This window comes from Salmo salar, chromosome ssa11, assembly GCF_905237065.1.
Source record: "Salmo salar chromosome ssa11, Ssal_v3.1, whole genome shotgun sequence".
NCBI lineage: Eukaryota > Metazoa > Chordata > Actinopteri > Salmoniformes > Salmonidae > Salmo > Salmo salar.
Window position 1 is genome coordinate 19,582,114 of NC_059452.1, and position 20,387 is coordinate 19,602,500.

Consider the following 20,387-nt stretch of genomic DNA (forward strand, 5'->3'; position numbering starts at 1 on the left):
ACGTACCGTCAGGCCGCAGGAGATCAGAATGTTCAAACGCCTCCCTCCTTACAAAGTGGAACTGAACCTGAGACACACACACACACACACACACACACACACACACACACACACACACACACACACACACACACACACACACACACACACACACACACACACACACACACACACACACACACACACACACACACACACGGAAACAGAAAGAGAGAGAGCAGAATGTCAGTACTCAGTACCCTCACTCCAGGAGTCCTCCTCAGTCAGAGCCAGTGCAACCCGACAGCGGGGGGCAGGATGTCAGCTGACGGCAGAGAGTGAAGCATGCTCCAGGATACAGTCAGCAGGAGCAGCCTGGGAGAGAACACTCTGACTCTTTGTTCCCTTTTACCTACACTAGCTATCTTCCGTAGCCTCCATTTCCTCCTCAGCCCCATCCTGAGATCTGACAGGGAGATCCAGCACTGGCCAGAGGGGAGCAGGGGCCCAGAGAGGAGAGGAGGAGAGCGAGGAGAGAGAGAGAAGAGAGAGGAGAGGCAGAGAGGAGAGAGGAGAGAGGAGAGGAGAGGGAGGAGAGAGATAGGAGAGGAGAGGAACACCATTATTGTACCAGTAAACGCCAGAGCAACCCCATCTAATTGTGCCATTACTAATTCATGTTTATTAATGCAGTGATGTATGATGGCGCCTGGTGACAGATTGTGGCTGTCTGGCCCTGTTGTGGAGTGTGTGTAGTGTGAGGGAGGGAGGGACATGGGGAGCGGGTGCTGGGGGGTGGGGGGATATGTAGATGTGGCGTGTGTGGTGACAGTGCCAGGTTGTATGTGACACATTTGGTGATGACGGGGTGGGTGGTGGGCGCTAGGTTGAGTAATGATGGTGCTGATGTCTTCCCCTGGCTCTGTGCCAGGCCCCTGGTTCCCCAAAGCCACGGCCCCTAAGCCCCTCAGCACCCCCGGGCACACACACACACACACACACACACACACACACACACACACACACACACACACACACACACACACACACACACACACACACACACACACACACCACAGTTATGGTTTTCACTGCCACACAATTAGCAGCGCTGACGATTTGTTTTGTCGTGATAATCACCTCCGGGCTCTGACAAGCCCCACGCCGACCCCATCCCTCTGTCACTCAGTACCAGTGACTCAGCAGGAGAGCGTGAGGGAATGTGAGGAGGAGAGGAGGAGAGGAAGGGAAGCGAAATGCTGGAAAGGATTACAGGAGCACTCGCAGGACCCGGCTCTGTGGATCAGCACTTTTTAAGAGATCTTTGGGGGCCTGTTGGCTGAACGGTGTTCGCCTACCAGGAGGAAAGGCCAAACACAGCCCAGTTACACTTTTATAGAATGCTTTGTGGAAAAACCCCCTGACACACACCTTGGCGTGGCAGCTCGGTTTGTCATACGGCCCATGGGGCTCCGCTGCCCCTTCACATGACCAGAGCAACAACCTCAGAGGGCAGCCTCCTCAACAAGAACCGGCCACACCTACCAGCTGCACTGCTCTCTGGGAAATGAAGTTTAGTCGGTCACTGTGGTGTATTTTGGCATCAAAAAGCTATAAGACAACTACCTTTGAGAAATCTAACCACAGAGAAGGCAGTGAGACTACTAAAGAGGGATAGCAAAAAGCTGGTAAAGAATGTACCTAAAAACATGTTCATGTTTTAATCAAACGTTGTTCGCTCTCTGAGCAGAGTCCCTGCCTCAACTCTAATCCTTTATGAAATGTTCATAATATAACACCTCATATGAATGTGAGTAATGTCACATTTTTTTATATATATATTTTTTATACTTCTATTAAAATGGGCTTGTGACTTGAGGAGAATCAACACAAGGTGCATTGCAGATTACTTACCCAGAAAGAACACCACAGGAAATAGAACCACTTGATATTCCGTTTTTGGAAGGGAGCAGATTTAAAACAAGATGTTGTGATGTGATGGAGGAGCGCAAAGCCTCTATCTGTGAGCAAATTAAGGTCAAAGGCCAGTTCAAACCCACATGCATATCTTATACATATTCATAAATGAGGCCCATCAATCTCTGTAGGCTGCAGGGGCTGAGAGGAAATGTGCAGGCCCCAATAATAAAAACGGCGTACGCCTTTGATCACAATGAAAATGTGCTGACATCAGAGAGGCTTTATGGGCTGTATGATGTGTCTGATAGACCCTCTCTGATCATTACTGAAACACAGTGAACAGTAGCAACGTTATTCAACGATGCGCTAAAATGGTTACACTGTCCACAGGGGACGTTATAGAGATGAAATCGGGGGGGGGGGCAGGCTTAACACCTGCTAAATTAAGGAGAGTTGAAATCACAGAGTACATTTTTTTTTTATTGACTCTACCGGAGTCATCTTAAGCATCAACAGAGTGATACGATCCCTAGAGTTAGTGTTGATAACTGGAGTTGATTGGGACTGAGTACTTTTAACTCCATAAGTGTAAACAGAGACAGGGAGTTAAAATTATGGAGTATCCACAGATGTGCGAGGGGCGTCATTGTCATATTTCTCAGCATGCTCTGTTGTAGGTTGATTTTTAAAATGGTTTATTTTAATATCTGAGCTTTCACATGTACATTGATTGTTTTTGATCTGATGCAACACAACATGTAACATATATTTTCCTAAAATAATCTAATCTATTATTTTGAATGTAAGTTGTGGGTGATGTAAAATGATTGGACATCCTCCCTCTTAAATGGATATCAATTGAGCTTGGATGTCATATTGCAAGCCACCATAATATGACACAGTAAGAAATATGCAAATGCACTCTACACGTTTACACCGCAAATGGGACTATATAAACCCCCAAAATAGTGTTGAGTTTTCTCCATAGGCGTTGAATTAACTCTTGCGATTATATTGTGAGAGTAAACATTACTGTGAATAATTAACTCTAGAATACTGAACAACACTTCAGAGAGTTAAAAAGGTAACAGAGTTATTTTCAATTAATACTGTACAGAGTGAAATGCAAAATGCAACACTAAATTGAGCGTTTACAAAAATAATTCTGTTGCCAGAGTGTGTTTTATTCTTTTTAGACTGGGACCAAACGTTATCTGAGGCAGAGTTACATTTACTTCAATTAGAGTTATATTTACTCTGTCATTTTTACTGTGCCGGAGTGTGTGAGTGTGTGTGAGTGTATGCATGTGTGTGTACATGTTAAAGCTGTGTGTGTGTACATCAAATCAAATCAAATTTTATTAGTCACATGCGTTGAATACAACAGGTGTAGACCTTACAGTGAAATGCTTACTTACGAGCCCCTAACCAACAGCGCAGTTTAAAAATATATGGATAAGAATAGGAGATAAAAGTAAAAAGTAATTAAAGAAGAGCAGTAAAAAATAATATATACAGGGGGCTGCCGGTACAGAGTCAATGTGTGGGGGCACCGGTTAGTTGAGGTAGTATGTACATGTAGGTAGAGTTAATTAAAGTCACTATGCATAGATGACAACAGAGAGTGGCAGTGGTGGGGCGAGGGGGGGGGGCAATGTGAATAGTCTGGGTAGCCATTTGACTAGATGTTCAGGAGTCTTATGGCTTGGGGGTGGAAGCTGTTTGGAAGCCTCTTGCCGTGTGGTAGCAGAGAGAACAGTCTATGACTAGGGTGGCTGGAGTCTTTGACAACTTTCAGGGCCTTCCTCTGACACCGCCTGGTATAGAGGTCCTGGATGGCAGGAAGCTTGGCCCCAGGGATGTACTCGCACAACCCTCTGTAGTACCAGGCAGTGATGCAACCAGTCAGGATGCTCTTGATGGTGCAGCTGTAAAACCTTTTGAGGATCTGAGGACCCATGCCAAATATTTTCAGTCTCCTTAGGTTTTGTCTAGCCCACTTCACGACTGTCATGGTGTGCTTGGACCATGTTAGTTTATTGGTGATGTGGACACCAAGGAACTTGAAACTCTCAACCTGCTCTACTGCAGCCTTGTCGATGAGAATGGGGACTGGCTTCGGTACTCTTTTTCCTGTACAATCATCTCCTTTGTCTTGATCACGTTGAGGGAGAAGTTGTTGTCCTGGCACCACATCGCCAGGTCTCTGACCTCCTCCCTATACGCTGTCTCATTGTTGTCGTTGATCAGGCCTACCATTGTTGTGTCATCTGCAAATTTAATGATGGTGTTGGAGTCCTGCCTGGCCGTGCAGTCATGGAGTACAGGAGGGGGCTGAGCACGTGCCTCTGAGGGGCCCCTGTGTTGAGGATCAGCGTGGCGGATGTGTTGTTAGCTAACCTTACCACCTGGGGGTGGCCCGTCAGGAAGTCCAGGATCCAGTTTCAGAGGGAGGTGTTTAGTCCCAGGGTCCTTAGCTTATTGATGAGCTTTGAGGGCACTATGGTGTTGAACGCTGAGCTGTAGTCAATGAATAGCATTCTCACATAGGTGTTCCTTCTGTCTAAGTGGGAAAGGGCAGTGTGGAGTGCAATAGAGACTGCATCATCTGTGGATCTGTTGGGGCGGTATGCAAATTGGAGTGGGTCAAGGATTTCTGGGATGATGGTGTTGATGTGAGCCATGACCAGCCTTTCAAAGCACTTCATGGCTACAGACGTGAGTGCTACGGGTCGGTAGTCATTTAAGCAGGTTACCTTAGTGTTCTTGGGCACAGGCACTATGGTGGTCTGCTTAAAACATGTTGGTATTACAGACTCGGACGGGAGAGGTTGAAAATGTCAGTGAAGACACTTGCTAGTTGAGCAGCGCATGCTCGCAGTACACGTCCTGGTAATCTGTCTGGCCCGGCGGCCTTGTGAATGTTGACCTGTCTAAATGTCTTACTCACATCGGCTGCGGAGCCCTTGATCACATAATCTTCCGATACAGCTGGTGCTCTCATGCATGTTTCAGTGTTATTTGCCTCGAAGCGAGCATAGCGGTAGTTTAGCTCGTCCGGTAGGCTCGTATCACGTGCATGCGTCTGTGCGTGTTTTTTTGTGCATATTGGTTGATGTCTCTCTTTTTGGCTAGTTGATGGGGTTGGGTAATGGGTATCTCTGTATCTGTATATGTCTGGAACAGTCAAGTGCATATGTCTGCCAGAATAGTGCATGTTCTTCAGTGAATTAGTTTTCTCCTTATTTTCATTAAATGAGCAGCTTGAATGTTCCCAATGTTAAGCACATATCTTGAAAGAAGACAAAAATAGTAATTATAATTCCTTGCTTTTAGTGGTCTCCACAGGCAACGTAGGCTATGCTGTATTTCCTGTAAACATTGGGAGGGAGAAGAATGAGAAGAAGAGAGGAAGAAGAAGAGAGGGAGAAGGAGAGAGGGAGAGAGGGAGAAGGACAGAGGAAGAAGGAGAAAGGGAGAAGAAGAGAAGGAGAAGAAGAGAAGAATAGAAGGAGAGAGGGAGAAGGAGAGAGGGAGACAGAGAGAGGGAGAAGGACAGAGGAAGAATGAGAAAGGGTGGAGAAGAGAAGGAGAAGAAGAGAAGGAGAAGAAGAGAAGGAGAAGAAGAGAGGGAGATAGAGAGAGGGAGAAGGAGAGAGGAAAAAGGAGAAAGGGAGGAGAAGAGGAGAAGAAGAGAAGGAGAAGAAGAGAGGGTGAAGGAAAGAAGGAGAAGAGAAGGAGAGAGGGAGAAGGAGAGGAGAAAATCCTCCTGGTAACAAAGCCATTATATGTGAATGAGGCTGATGGGGACTGGGCTGACATGACGCCATGCCGCTCTGTGTGATTGTGCTCTGCATGAGAGCATCCAGAACATTCCACACCCCTCAGCGCACACATAAACACACGCACACAGACACACACACACACACACACACACACACACACACACACACACACACACACACACACACACACACACACACACACAAACCAAAAAATGAAACACTTAATGGCCAGCAGAAATATCAGTATCAGTATTCATTTACATTATTCAAAAAAATATGAGCTGATAACCAATCATTTCATATTCCCTTCCCCTATTTATTGTGACATTTTCCAGTGAAAATGGAACCTCAGTAATATGGGGGGTACTTCACATACGTATATAGCTTTTTTCAAACACTATGTCCTGCTCTCAGTGTATCCATGCAAGATGGAGGTGTTACTGCTCATGGTAATGCAGTGGCTCTAATGGCCTTGGAAATATTTAGCTTTTTCTGAAACGCCATAAAACAGCTGGAAATCGCAAGCTTCCATCCAACATATGTCAACAGCAGGATGTAGTTCCTAAATATATGAATACATGAATATTTCTATTTTTTTCCACCCACAATATGAGGCCAAAATGATCCATTATGATGCATATGGGTACAGAGAGAGACAGAGAGGTGCATGGGGTGAGGCTGCTTTAAATGTTATACTTCCATGATTGGTTCATTCTTTCCACTTCCTGTCCATTGTGCCAATGCAAACGCCATTGTCTGTGCTGTGGCTCTGTTCATGGCTCTGTTCGGCCCTCAGAAAGGCCGTCCCCTGGGAGCTCTGCATCTTTTATTAATCAGGGCCACTGCGCCACAGCCACAGTCCCGCTTATCTAATTTAGCAGCCCTACTGTCTCAGATGGAGAAGGGCTGGCCTGGGTGTGGGGAGAGGGGACTGGGTAGTGGGGTGCCTCTTTCAGCCCCTGGGGGGGATGAAGGAGGGGGGGCGACCTATCAGACACCTCGTCACCAAGCTTTCGGACTGAATCACAATAGAGCAAATTACCTTCTGCTGACAAGAAAAAATGAACCCGGCGCTGGTATGAAAAAAAATAGGACTGTCAGGGAGAGGTGACACATTGATTGCTTAGTATGCGCATCCTGGAGGCTGGGGTTCAGACCCTCCTCCCTATTTATATGTAGAAGAGGCGCAGCAGCGAGGGGAGATGAGAAATTGAAATGCCATGTTAGATTGGGGGGCCCCCCTCTCAAGCAAAGCTCCCCAGCCCAGCACAGCTCAGACCAGCCTCGGTCTGGTCCAGAGGATGTGTTCTGCAGAACAGCTACGCTCATACTACCCCACTACCATTACCACACACACTGAACTTTACAGGATCACAATGGAAACGACAAAAGGTGGTTTCTAGCATCACCAGCTACCTGAATGAGCTCTCACACACGTACACTAGGTTCCAACACAGATACATAAGACTCTCTAGTGAGGGCCTGTGTATCGTCACAAGACATGACACGACCTGGTCTCTAAGTTATTTTTTATTCCCTCTCTGGTTCCCTGTGTCTGTCCCCCCTCTGTCCCCTCTGCCCCCTCCTCTCTCATCTGTGTCATGGCTCAGATGAATCAGTGTCACCGGTGTTGAGAGCACTTACTGTCAACCCCAACGCCCCAGGCCACGCCACTGATGGACACAAACTATAAAATATCCCCCCCGGGGAGGCATTGCTCAACCACTGCCCCACAGCCCCGAGCTGGAGTGCTACTCTGGGTTTGTGCGCGCGTGTGTGTGTGTGTGTCAGAGAGTTTGTGTGTATGTGTGTTTTGACCATGTAAGTATGGTTTGTGTGTGCAGTCCTGTGTACAATAGTGTGAATTGGGGGAGAGGAAAGGTAGGGGGTGTATATCAAGCTATAAAAATATCCGTTTGTCATGTCAGAGGATAATGCTCACCCTGGTTTTAAGGCTCTTGTTTTACAGCCCCCTTTAGAGAGAGATTAGAAGAAATAAGAGGAGACTAGCCTGTCTGATCCATGCTGAGACTCCTCCACAGAACCAGCACCATGCTCCTCCCCTAGTCCCGCTCTCCTTCAGGATCCAGGCTCAGCCAGCCAGACAGTCCTGCTACTAGCCCTGCTCTGCTCTGGACCTCAGCGGATGGATGCTGGACATCCTGGCTGAAACACTATGTTTGTCTCCTGGCCTCTATAGTGCAGCAGAAGGTTGGCTGGCTATGCTATAGATGACAACTATCAATCATGGCGTCTTAGGACGCGGGTCATATCTGCTGTTAAGTAGTGTGGAAACCCCCCTGTGTGCTGGCCTGCTGGCTATGGGCTGGATGGAGAAGGGTGGGGGAGGGCTGTGAGGGGGCTGCAGGGCTGATGATGGAGGAGGTGGGGGGTGAGAGAGGGGTCTTTCCAGCCCCTGACTTCAAATCCCCAGCCTGCACGGGTCACTGGGCTGCTAACCCTCCTTTCAGATCTGCAAGGTTAAAAACCATGTCTCTCTCTGTCATTGAAGGAGAGTGTGCATATGAGTGGTGTGTGTGTGTGTGTGCGTGCGTGCGTGCGTGTGTGTGTGTGTGTGGGTTTGCATGATCCTGCACATTTCATATATAGAGGATATATACAATACACATAAGTAGATACACACACACACATACACACACACACACACACACACACACACACACACACACACACACACACACACACACACACACACACACACACACACACACACACACACACACACACACACACACACACACACACACACACACACACACACAATTCAGTCCCACATTTTCTGCTATACATCCTGAGAGGAAATCCCCTATAGATACAGTCATCCTCTTGGAGAGCTAACTCAGCTCGCCGAAACCCCAAATATTGACTATTCATTTACGCTGTCAGCTTAAGCGGTCTGTCGCTGCTTGACTTATCTAATCAAGGAGCATTAGTAGGGCTCCTCCGAGATCCAAGGACGAGGGAATTAAGAGAGGGAAGGAAGGGACGAAGGGAGGAGAGGTAGCGAGGTGTAGCACCACAGTGAGCGTCAGGCAGGCCGGGGGAGGACGAGATGACCATAGGGCCTAACAGCTCCATTCTAACTGTACCTGTTACTTTACGGGTGGAGTGAGAGTCCTTGGGCATCTCAAGGAGGAGGAGCACAGGGTTGGAAATGGACAGAGTCAAATGCAGGTCACTGATTACAATTTCTCCTCCTTTTCGTTTGTCTTTGTGACGAGGTCAGGTGGAACTCAGACAAACACACAGCTCAACGTGGCTTAGCGGAACAGACGTGTGATCAGAACAGTTCTTCTGACAAAAGAAAGACGAAAACAAACAAATAAAACCAACAAATGCAGTAATGTTTAAATATATACTTTTTATTTATTTGTTAGCTCTATTAGCACTGTAGCTTCAGAGAAATACCCATTAGCCCTGAAAGTGTTAGTAAGTCTATGGTCCTCAATAGAGTATAAACATCTTAACTGTCATCCTATTGTCCTGGATTGAGTATCCTGTATGTGTTGGGAGAGGTACAACAGCTTCTTATAATTGAATGGTAACTTCAAATCCCGGGGCTCAATAACCTGAGTCATATTGTAGAACTAGATTCCATTTCTGATAGCGCTCTGAGCCAGCCAAGGTAAGATGGCGGCGGTTGCCTAAGCAACGGCTTGTGCCTCAGAAGGAAATAGCCACTCTGATTCTCAGATTTGGTTTGGTTTGTACAGTGCCATTTGATGAATGCTTGTTGCGTCAGACCAAAGCCTTTCCCTGTGGTTTCGGGAGGTGGATGGGTGGTGTGCGTAGTTCCTGTCCCTGTCGGAGGGTGCAGGGGACTGAGTGATGAAGGGGTGGAGGCCCTCGCTGTGACCCCTCCACCATTAACCCGACCCCTGCCACTATCACCCAGGTCCCCGGGCCTGTGTCCGCCGGGGCTGCCTAGGCGCCATAAAACTCATCTATAATTTCTGATGAGTGTAATGCCATCTCCACTTCATGATTATATGATATTCCTCACCTCAGCCACAGCCGATGAGGCCAGGGGGCCGCTGTCTTAATGAGGTGCCTCAGAGTTCAGGATGGGGGATGGAGAGATGAGAAGAAGGAGGAGGGAGGGATGGAGAGTTGAGGAGAAGGAGGAGGGAGGGATGGAGAGATGAGGAGAAGGAGGAGGGAGGGATGGAGAGATGAGGAGAAAGAGGAGGGAGGGATGGAGAGATGAGGAGAAAGAGGAGGGAGAGATGAGGAGAAAGAGGAGGGAGGGATGGAGAGATGAGGAGAAAGAGGAGGGAGGGATGGAGAGATGAGGAGAAAGAGGAGGGAGGGATGGAGAGATGAGGAGAAAGAGGAGGGAGGGATGGAGCGATGAGGAGAAAGAGGAGGGAGGGATGGAGAGATGAGGAGAAAGAGGAGGGAGGGATGGAGAGATGAGGAGAAGGAGGAGGGAGGGATGGAGAGATGAGGAGAAAGAGGAGGGAGGGATGGAGAGATGAGGAGAAAGAGGAGGGAGGGATGGAGAGATGAGGAGAAAGAGGAGGGAGAGATGAGGAGAAAGAGGAGGGAGGGATGGAGAGATGAGGAGAAAGAGGAGGGAGGGATGGAGAGATGAGGAGAAAGAGGAGGGAGGGATGGAGAGATGAGGAGAAAGAGGAGGGAGGGATGGAGAGATGAGGAGAAAGAGGAGGGAGGGATGGAGAGATGAGGAGAAAGAGGAGGGAGGGATGGAGAGATGAGGAGAAAGAGGAGGGAGGGATGGAGAGCTAGGGGAGCCTGTATGCACAGGTGAAAAACCAAGCGAGCCAAATTGCAGAATACCACATCAGGAGAATAATTTACCATTTGTTGCATTGTGAGACATTGTTGTCTGAGTTCCCTGTGATAATGTGGCTGCAAAATGTGTAAACATAATGTACCTCAAAAGCAGTGGGTGAGGAAGAGACCACAGGCCAGACAGAACAAGCCATTCCAACCACAGAGCCAAGCCCACATAACAGAGAGACCAGCCATTAAAGCCATGCTTAGGGATATAGCCGACCACTCCTTAATACACGCATGATCAGTGACCACTACAACATCTTGGTCCTGACGAGGACCACCTACGTTAGTCAGATTCCCTGAGTGACATTCCATCTCTAGTGCATAGCTGTGCTGACGATAGTTCCTCTGGATGATATGAATAAGCAAATAACAAAAATGTTCTAGTCGTTTAATCTCTGAACAGGGCAATTAGTTAGAATGTAGTTTGTGGGGCTTTTTTCTGTCCTTATTATTGTTACTGAAATGTCAGGCTCTTATTTAGCTATGGGATGAATAATAAATATGCTGTAATTACTGTCCTCAATGAGCTAACAGGCTGGATGTTTTAATGGTGGAGGAGGGAGACTGTTTCTTTCTTTATACCACCTTTCTCTCTCTCCTTTCTCTTTCTCCCTCTCTCTCTTTAATTGGATCTTGTAATTAGTTTCTCTGATGGATCTGGGAGGTCTGAGGCGTCCTCTGCAGCGTTCATTAGCGTCCATGGTGGAGAGGGCAGCTCTTTAAATGCTCTCCCTGTTTCTGTCCCTGCTCAGCCCAGCCCTGACAGACACAGACCAACACACTATGAGCTTAACATACTGTAGAGGAGGGAGAGGAGAGGAGAAGAGAGGAGAGGAGAGGAGAAGAGAGGAGGGGAGATTGTCCCTTTCTGCCTATGTTTCAACTTCCTGCTATTATTTTTTTTTTCAAATGAGCATATGTGTGTCAGTTACTAAATGATTTTGTTTTAGAACAGGCACCAAGCTAAACAAAGGCAGAAAGGAGAGAGCCAAACCAGACAGCAGGACAGGCAGATATGAAGATACAGTGACATATAAGTAGTCTGACAGCATATTGTTGTTACTCTGAGGTAACGGTTAGCAGTATAATCTCAAATCCAGCTGGAGAGATCTATCCGGTACAGAGTATGACTGTTATGTGTGTGTCAGAGTGATCAGAGCTGGTAAAAATGTCATACATGTTCTAATTATAGTCAGCAGAGCAGGTTTTACACATTCTATTTAAATAGACACATATAATGTCCAGACATACACAACCCCTCCTCCAGCACCCCAATCCCTCTCCCCCCTCTTCCTCGTTCCCTCTCTCCGCTGGCCAGGCTACACTAGACATCTCTCCCTAATCAGCAGCCTCACCGCGCACAGACTGGTTGCCATAGTAATATGCTGGCTGGTCGACATGGCAACCGCTCTGAGGTCCACTATTAAAATGATGAGAGAGAGAAAGGGAGGGAGGGAGGGAGGCAGACAGACTGTCCAAGATGGCGGGGGTGGGGGAAAGAAATATGGCAGAGCAAGAAATGGGAAACAGCAGAGAAAAATGAATAGAAGGAGAGAGAGGGGGAAAAGGGAGGGGGGAGACGGGAGACGGGGAAGACGGAGGAGAGAGAAGGGGAAAAGGGAGGGGGAGACGGGGAAGACGGAGGAGAGAGAAGGGGAAAAGGGAGGGGGAGACGGGGAAGACGGAGGAGAGAGAGGGGGAAAAGGGAGGGGGAGACGGGGAAGACGGAGGAGAGAGAGGGGGAAAAGGGAGGGGGAGACGGGGAAGACGGAGGAGAGAGAGGGGAAAAGGGAGGGGGTGACGGGGAAGACGGAGGAGAGAGAGGGGGAAAAGGGAGGGGGGGTGACGGGGAAGACGGAGGAGAGAGAGGGGGAAAAGGGAGGGGGGAGACGGGGAAGACGGAGGAGAGAGAGGGGGAAAAGGGAGGGGGAGACGGGGAAGACGGAGGAGAGAGAGAGGAAAAGGGAGGGGGGAGACGGGGAAGACGGAGGAGAGAGAGGGGGAAAGGGAGGGGGGAGACGGGGAAGACGGAGGAGAGAGAGAGGGAAAAGGGAGGGGGGAGACGGGGAAGACGGAGGAGAGAGAGGGGGAAAAGGGAGGGGGGAGACGGGGAAGACGGATGAGAGAGAAAGGGAAAAGGGAGGGGGAGACGGGGAAGACGGAGGAGAGAGAGAGGGAAAAGGGAGGGGGAGACGGGGAAGACGGAGGAGAGAGAGGGGGAAAAGGGAGGGGGGAGACGGGGAAGACGGAGGAGAGAGAGGGGGAAAAGGGAGGGGGGAGACGGGGAAGACGGAGGAGAGAGAGGGGGAAAAGGGAGGGGGGAGACGGGGAAGACGGAGGAGAGAGAGAGGGAAAAGGGAGGGGGGAGACGGGGAAGACGGAGGAGAGAGAGGGGGAAAAGGGAGGGGGAGACGGGGAAGACGGAGGAGAGAGAGGGGGAAAAGGGAGGGGGGAGACGGAGGAGAGAGAGGGGGAAAAGGGAGGGGGGAGACGGGGAAGACGGAGGAGAGAGAGAGGGGAAAGGGAGGAGGGAGACGGGGAAGACGGAGGAGAGAGAGGGGGAAAAGGGAGGGGGGAGACGGGGAAGACGGAGGAGAGAGAGAGGGAAAAGGGAGGGGGGTGACGGGGAAGACAGAGGAGAGAGAGGGGGAAAAGGGAGGGGGGTGACGGGGAAGACGGAGGAGAGAGAGGGGGAAAAGGGAGGGGGGAGACGGGGAAGACGGAGGAGAGAGAGCATCTCTGGAGCTGTGTGAGCTACCTAAGGCATTGTATTCAGCGCTCCTGTTATAATGTGTCGCAACAATGCCATTAACCTAATGTATGACGTCATTTACTTTATGGCTTAGTATAAATTTATACACATGAAAAATGCATGTGTAGCTCTTCCTAATCTAGAAAAAGGATCGTAAACTAATATTGTGTTTTAAGAGCTACTTAGATTATTATTGCCAATATACTTTAGACATACCTGAAATAAGATATGAATAAATTCATATTTACAAAGTATAAAAAGTTTTATGGACTGCAGGGCCATTATGATGATCAACAGTGACACGTGAAAACTTTATGTTAAAAAGGACAAAGGGGTTGTCATTTGTAGTCTCCTATGATAAAGTCTCCAAAGATGAAGTCTCCTGTGATGAAGTCTCCTATGGAACGAAGACTAGGATCAGGCACAGTCTCAGCACTCACTGCTTTTACAACAGTCAGGCCCAACAACAATAACACAACCAGCCGTTCAATAACATGCTAGTCTTTAACACATGAACGCTCTTGGTACCCATATGCATGCAAACATATTAGATACATTGAGTTGTCAGACTGAGGTGCAGTGTGTAAAATGCTGCTGTCATTTCACACTACTAGTGAATACACCCAGCAGCCTCGTTCATATCCCCAGCCCAGCTCTGTCACTGACTGAGCCATAGTGCACTTTGCCTGAACTGGGGGAAATACACCAGGGCACACGTCTATACTGCTATCAATCTCTCTCTTTCTCTATCTTCTTCTATCACTCTCTCCTTTCCTCCTCTCTTCATCTGTCTCTTCGCTTTCTTCACCTCTATCAGTCTTTCTCTCCTCAAATTCTTCCCCTGCCTCTCCTCACCTATCTTTTGGTCTCGTACTGCCACTCTCGCTCTCATTCTCTCTATTCTCTCTCTCTCTCTCTCTCTCTCTCTCTCTCTCTCTCTCTCTCTCTCTCTCTCTTCACTCACTCTCTCTCTCTTTCCATTAATCTCTCCTCTCTTTCTCTTTGACTAAATCTCTCTGTCTTTCTTTGCCTGTATGTCTGAGTCCCTAATGAATTAAATATCATTCCACGAGGATGCTACTCCAGTAGCCAAACCCAATGGCATTTTGTAGCTTTTTTTCCTTTTGTGCGTGAAATTCCTTTATGAATCAGAGCCCTCCCCCGCCCGAGAGCCTTATGAAAGATAGCTCATTGATGTCCATATTGCACCATCAGCCCGGGCTTCACTAGCACACCATTCACAAGCAATTAAAGTGAGCTCAAACAGAGTAAGAAAGTGCGTCATCCTCTTAATGCAATTAAGGAAGTGTGCACACACAGACGCAGGAGAACACACACACACCCACATAGAGCATACTGAGGAAAGGCTAGCAGAAAAGGTTAATTTGTCAGGCAACACAAGCCCTTGGCCTGGCCTCACCCTTCACAACTCTAAAACAAGAGAGGTATTCATCAGAGAGAGAAACACACGCATCATCATCAGAGTCGCTGCCTCTTTACTTCCGCTCTAAAAAAACACCTTCCCTGGCGTGGATGCCTTCCACAGCAGCAGCTGACCACTGTTCCAATGACAGGGCTGTGGTCTGACACAGATTACTTTCACTGCGAGACTCAAAGTGGTCCAACACTTTAGCCCAAGTCTCTGACATTCCCAATTACAAGCACTGGCCGATCAATTAAAATCAGCACAGGCCTCATTAAAACATCCGGCCACTCTTCACTTAGACCAATTTAAGACGTGAATGGCTGCTAGCTCAGGGGCCATTTTGCCTCTGCAGATGGATGCCTTATTATTTATGGCTAGAAAGCCCTGGTTCCATCCAGCCCACCCTCCCGTGTTGGTGATGGGAGGAAAGTTAATTTGGGTGTTGCGGTGAGGGCATCCCACAGCCCCACCACGTCAGACGGCTGGGAAACAGCTTCAGAAAGCTCACTACTCATTTCCCTCACTTTAGCATCTCATCTGGCTACTGGAGACTGCCTCCTACTGCCTCCTCCCCTTCACAGCTTCATTAACATTCACCGCGCCAGCCAAGCCAAGCCAGGCCCAGCCAGGGAATAGGCCCAACCGGAATGGGCTAGGGGCTAGGGGAATCAGAGGTATCAGAAGGTATGCTTCTATCGTGCCTCACACACACGTCACATACAGCTATCCCCTTGACAGAGGCATCAGTGCATGTGTGCACACAGTGGTATCTTTTGTTGGACATAATTGGTATTGATCTGCCCATTATGGTGTATAATGAACCAATTGGATTTATCTAAGTTTCAAGTCAAGTTCATTGGCTGGTAAGTGACTGGACATAAAGCGCCTCGCTTAGCCAACACTGGAGAGTACAGCATGACATAGCTGACCCACTGGTCTGACACACACACACACACATTCACACACACACACATTCACACACACACACACACACACACACACACACACACACACACACACACACACACACACACACACACACACACACACACACACACACACACACACACACACACACACACACACACACACACAATGAATGACAACAGGGCACTTTACTACCAACACAGACTAAAACTAAAATAGGTTTTCCTAAAAGTGTCCAACCAATGGAATCACTACAGGAGTAGATAACAAAGAGGGAATTGAACATTGAATTGAATAAAGGAAAATCATGAGTGTGTTCAGAACAAACTGAGGAGACCAGTAATGAGCAGGCATGTGGCTTCCTGACAGGAACAGAGGGCCTAACTTTACCTTAAATAATGTACAAGAACAAGAATTAGGCAAGCTTCCTCAGTGCAATTTAACAATGAATACAACTTTTGTATTCAACCCTAACATACAGTAGTCTCACTAATGGCAATAAGTAACATTCACAGGACAAAACAACTTATGTATGTCTGTGAGGAGGCTCTTGGAGGGATACAGTAGCATGGACAGGCGCGGGCCAATAGGACGGGAGGGAGATCATGTTTGTGCAGATTCAATTAGAAATTGCAAACAAAGCAGGGCCTTGATGGACCAGAGTAATACAAAAGCTCAGCAAGGCCCAGTGACAGCACCCTATTCATTAACGCTCTTAACTATTTAATCAGACCCCCGTCCCCAGAACCCGGCGATTAGGGCTACAGACAGACAGACAGACAGACAGACAGACAGACAGACAGACAGACAGACAGACAGACAGACAGACAGACAGACAGACAGACAGACAGACAGACAGACAGACAGACAGACAGACAGACAGACAGACAGACAGACAGACAGACAGACAGACAGACAGACAGACAGACAGACAGACAGACAGACAGACTGGGAAGTACTCAGAAGCAGAGAAGGTACGTCAGGCCGTGTACACTGCATTATAGGTATCCTAATGTCTCTGTGTGTATCTGTGGGCTGTGTATGTTGTCATGGCAATGCCCACAGTGTCTGAGCAGGGCTGGAGGTGGGTTTGTAAGGTGAACTCTCTCCTTCTTCTGTCCCCCCTAGGGTGATGTGCTACAGGGGAAAAAGTGTTATCTGTACAGAGTGAGAGTAGGGAACTAAAGCCAACAACAGTACCCTCTGGTGAGCACAGCCCTCCTCAATTAGTCCCCAGCTGGGTCTCCCTCCCCGAGCAGGGAGTGGCCAATTTATCTACCACTTTTTAATTGGGAGAGTTTCTACCCCAAACCCCTGGTCCTTCTGTCCATCCCAAAGACAGCCTACCACACCCCCATCCCTGGACTAGGATATCAGTCTTAATTTAAACCATCTCTGGAAGCATTAAATGGAAATCAATCGTGTAAGTTTAGCAAATAGTTAATTACTGCTGGGCTTCAGATTGATCTGGAGGGGAGTGCTGGCAGCTGAGCCATTTGTCTCCTTCATCTGCCATTAAAAATGAGAAAATAAGGGAAGAGAGGGAGAGATGGAGAGACAGTGAGAAACAGGAGGGGATCATGGGTTAGATGTTGGAGAAGAAGAAAGGAGAAGTCGATGAGGGGTGAGGGTGTGTTAGAGGAATGGGGTGACACACACACTTAGACTACACACACACACACACACACACACACACACACACACACACACACACACACACACACACACACACACACACACACACACACACACACACACACACACACACTTATACTACACACACTTAGACTACACACACACACACAACACACACACACTTAGACTACACACACACACACACACACACACACACACACACACACACACACACACACACACACACACACACACACACACTACACACACACACTTAGACTACACACACACACAACACACACACACTTAGACTACACATACTTTATAATTAGTCTTGATTATACTCATATACGCATATTGCATTGCTGGTAAGACTCATCATTATCCTGATTTTGCACAGAAAAGGGAGTGAAATAAAAGCTTCATTTGTAAAGCTCCAATATGATTGGTGCCAGTAACAATGTAACAATGACTATTTTGTCAGTTTAAGAGCTTTGGGAAAAACACCTAATTGCCTCTGTCTATTCTCGCTCCGGTTAAATGTTCCTTTATGCATTAATTACTAGAAATTAAAGCTTTATCAAACCATCTGCAAAACTGATTGTAAAAGACAAAAGTGTCTGACTAAAGATAGCCCTTGTTTAATGTCAATGTGAGTTATTAGAAACCCCATGTTAACACGATAGAAAAAGAGAAGAGCTGCTAAACACGAACTAAACCCTAGTTCATCACAATTTGTACTGTAAACAACATCCTTAAACATCCATGAATTAAATATTTTATAAGCGTGCGGTAACAGAAACAGATAAAGATTAAAACAAGCAATTCTTTCAGTTTCTGGCTTTGGTAAGGCAGGCCCTCAGTGTGATTTAGTGAGGAGTAAATCTAAGAATTCGCTGATAGCATTCAGGCCCATGCTGCTGGATCTGGAAGCTGTACATCTCTCAAATGACTGAACACTGATGACTAAAGAGTTCTCGGATCCTCCTGTAATCCTGGCCTGGAAGAACCATTTCTCTTGGCTTCCAAAGATATGTCACATCACTCCCAACAACAAATAGATGGCAGACGCCCCTACTCCTGCCGCTACAATGAGCTACTTCACTGCAGCACGCCAGGGCCTACCGCTGCCTATTTAACCCTGCCCCAGCCCACCACCCCACCACCACACCACCCCACCACCACACCACCAACACTCTGACACCAAATGTAAAGTCCAACTACCCCCCCAAATCCCTCCCAATTATAAAAGGTCCTTGAGTTGCTCTTTCCCCCCTCTCTCCAGTCTCTCTCCAGTTCCTGTCTGATTGCTGAGTGTGGGCCGAGCGGCACAGGCAATCACACGCAAAGCACCGAGGACCAAGAGGGGCCTGAAAAACAATACTAATCCAAAACACAAAAAAGAAACTAAAGGGGGACTCCTGCACCACAATTACAGGCCATCCAGTCAGGCCCCTGCTCTAGCCAGCACTTAAGGGCTGCCGTGATTTCCGACAGAAAAGGTTATTCGTTTTTATTGGAGGAAATAGATGCTGGGTGGCTTTAAATGGCACAGAAATGCGTGGGTGTTGAAGGGAGGCCTGCTGACCTCGCTGTCCCCAGGGGCCCATTGGGAAGCCTGTGGGTCGGACGCGTCGAGGCCATCACGTAACCTCTCCCCCAGCCTCTGTCTCCTACTGCTCATGCTTGACCCCCAGGTCACTGCAACTCTCTCTGGCCTTGAACTCAACCTGGCCTGCTCCCTCTCCCCCCGTCACTACACTCTGCCCTCCCAACCCACACCCATTCCCCCATTAAAACAGAAAAGCTGCAGCACCACAGCTTCTGATATTTCTACCACTTCACCATATTCCTCATTTCTGTTTTTTCATCAGAAATTATTGCTCATGAGTACTTTCACGTGGGTGTAAAATATTACTGTTCTCAGATGTTTAATTCATATTCTGAACAAAAATATAAATGCAACACGCAACAATTTCAACGATTTTACTGAGTTACAGTACAGTTCATATAAGGGAATCAATTTAAATAAATAAATTAGGCCCTAATCTATGAATGTCCTCCTAAGCCTGGGAGGGCTTAGGTCAACCAACATGGGAGCCAAGCCCAGCCAATCAGAATGAGTTTTTCCCCACTAAAGGGCTTTATTACAGACAGAAATACTCCTCAGTTTCATCAGCTGTCCATGTGGCTGGTCTCAGACGATCCCACAGGTGAAGAATGTGGAGGTCCTGGGCTGGCGTGGTTACACGGGGTCTGCGGTTGTGAGACAGGTTGGACGTACTGCTAAATTCTGTAAAACGACGTTGGAGGCGACTTATGGTAGAGACATTAACATTACATTCTCTGGCAACAGCTCTGCTGGACATTCTTGCAGTCAGCATGTCAATTGCATGCTCCCTCAAAACTTGAGACATCTGTGGCACTGTATTGTGTGACAAAACTGCGCATTTTAGAGTGGCCTTTTATTGTCCCCAGAACAAGGTGCACCTGTGTAATGATCATGCTGTTTAATCAGCTTCTTGATATGCCACACCTGTCAGGTGGATGGATTATTTTAGCAAAGGAGAAATGCTCACTAACAGGAATGTAAACAAATTAGTGCACAACACTTTTGAGAAATAAGCTTTTTGTGGGTATGGAACATTTCTGGGATGTTTTATTTCAGCTCATGAAACATGGGCCCAACACTTTACGTTTAGATTTTTGTTCGTTATATATTTGAGATGTTTATGAAATGTACATTTTTGGGGCAAAACGCTATATATCCATTGTTTAGCTGGAATCTAATATTCGTGTCCTCTCTATTTGACTGTCATATGTGGCCTTTAAGATGAATCTTAAGATGAAGGTACTTACTATAAGTCGAACTCGATAAGAGCATCTGCTAAATGACTAAAATGCGTAAAGTAATTTTTTTACATACAGATCTCATATTACTGTATTGAATTCTTTAAAAAAAATCTATCACCATCAAGTGATAGATTTGAAACAAATACAGGTATGTCACTGAACAACTCCATGATTAGCTTGTTAAAACCAAACACTACTCTCTTTCATCATTTCTTTAAACAATAAAGGTCAATTTACCAACGTTTCTGAAAATGAATATATAGCAGTTTGTAATAAAACTCTTCAT

General features: G+C 47.3%; 1 protein-coding gene across 1 annotated transcript in view; it reads right to left on the minus strand.

Annotated features, from left to right (window-relative positions):
* zfhx3b (zinc finger homeobox 3b) overlaps window positions 1-20,387 on the minus strand; it is a 261,030-nt gene that overhangs the window by 214,700 nt on the left and 25,943 nt on the right. The window contains exon 3 of the mRNA XM_045689152.1: window positions 7-67. The gene's annotated coding sequence lies outside the window, so the exon portion shown is untranslated. The remainder of the gene's footprint in view (window positions 1-6; window positions 68-20,387) is intronic.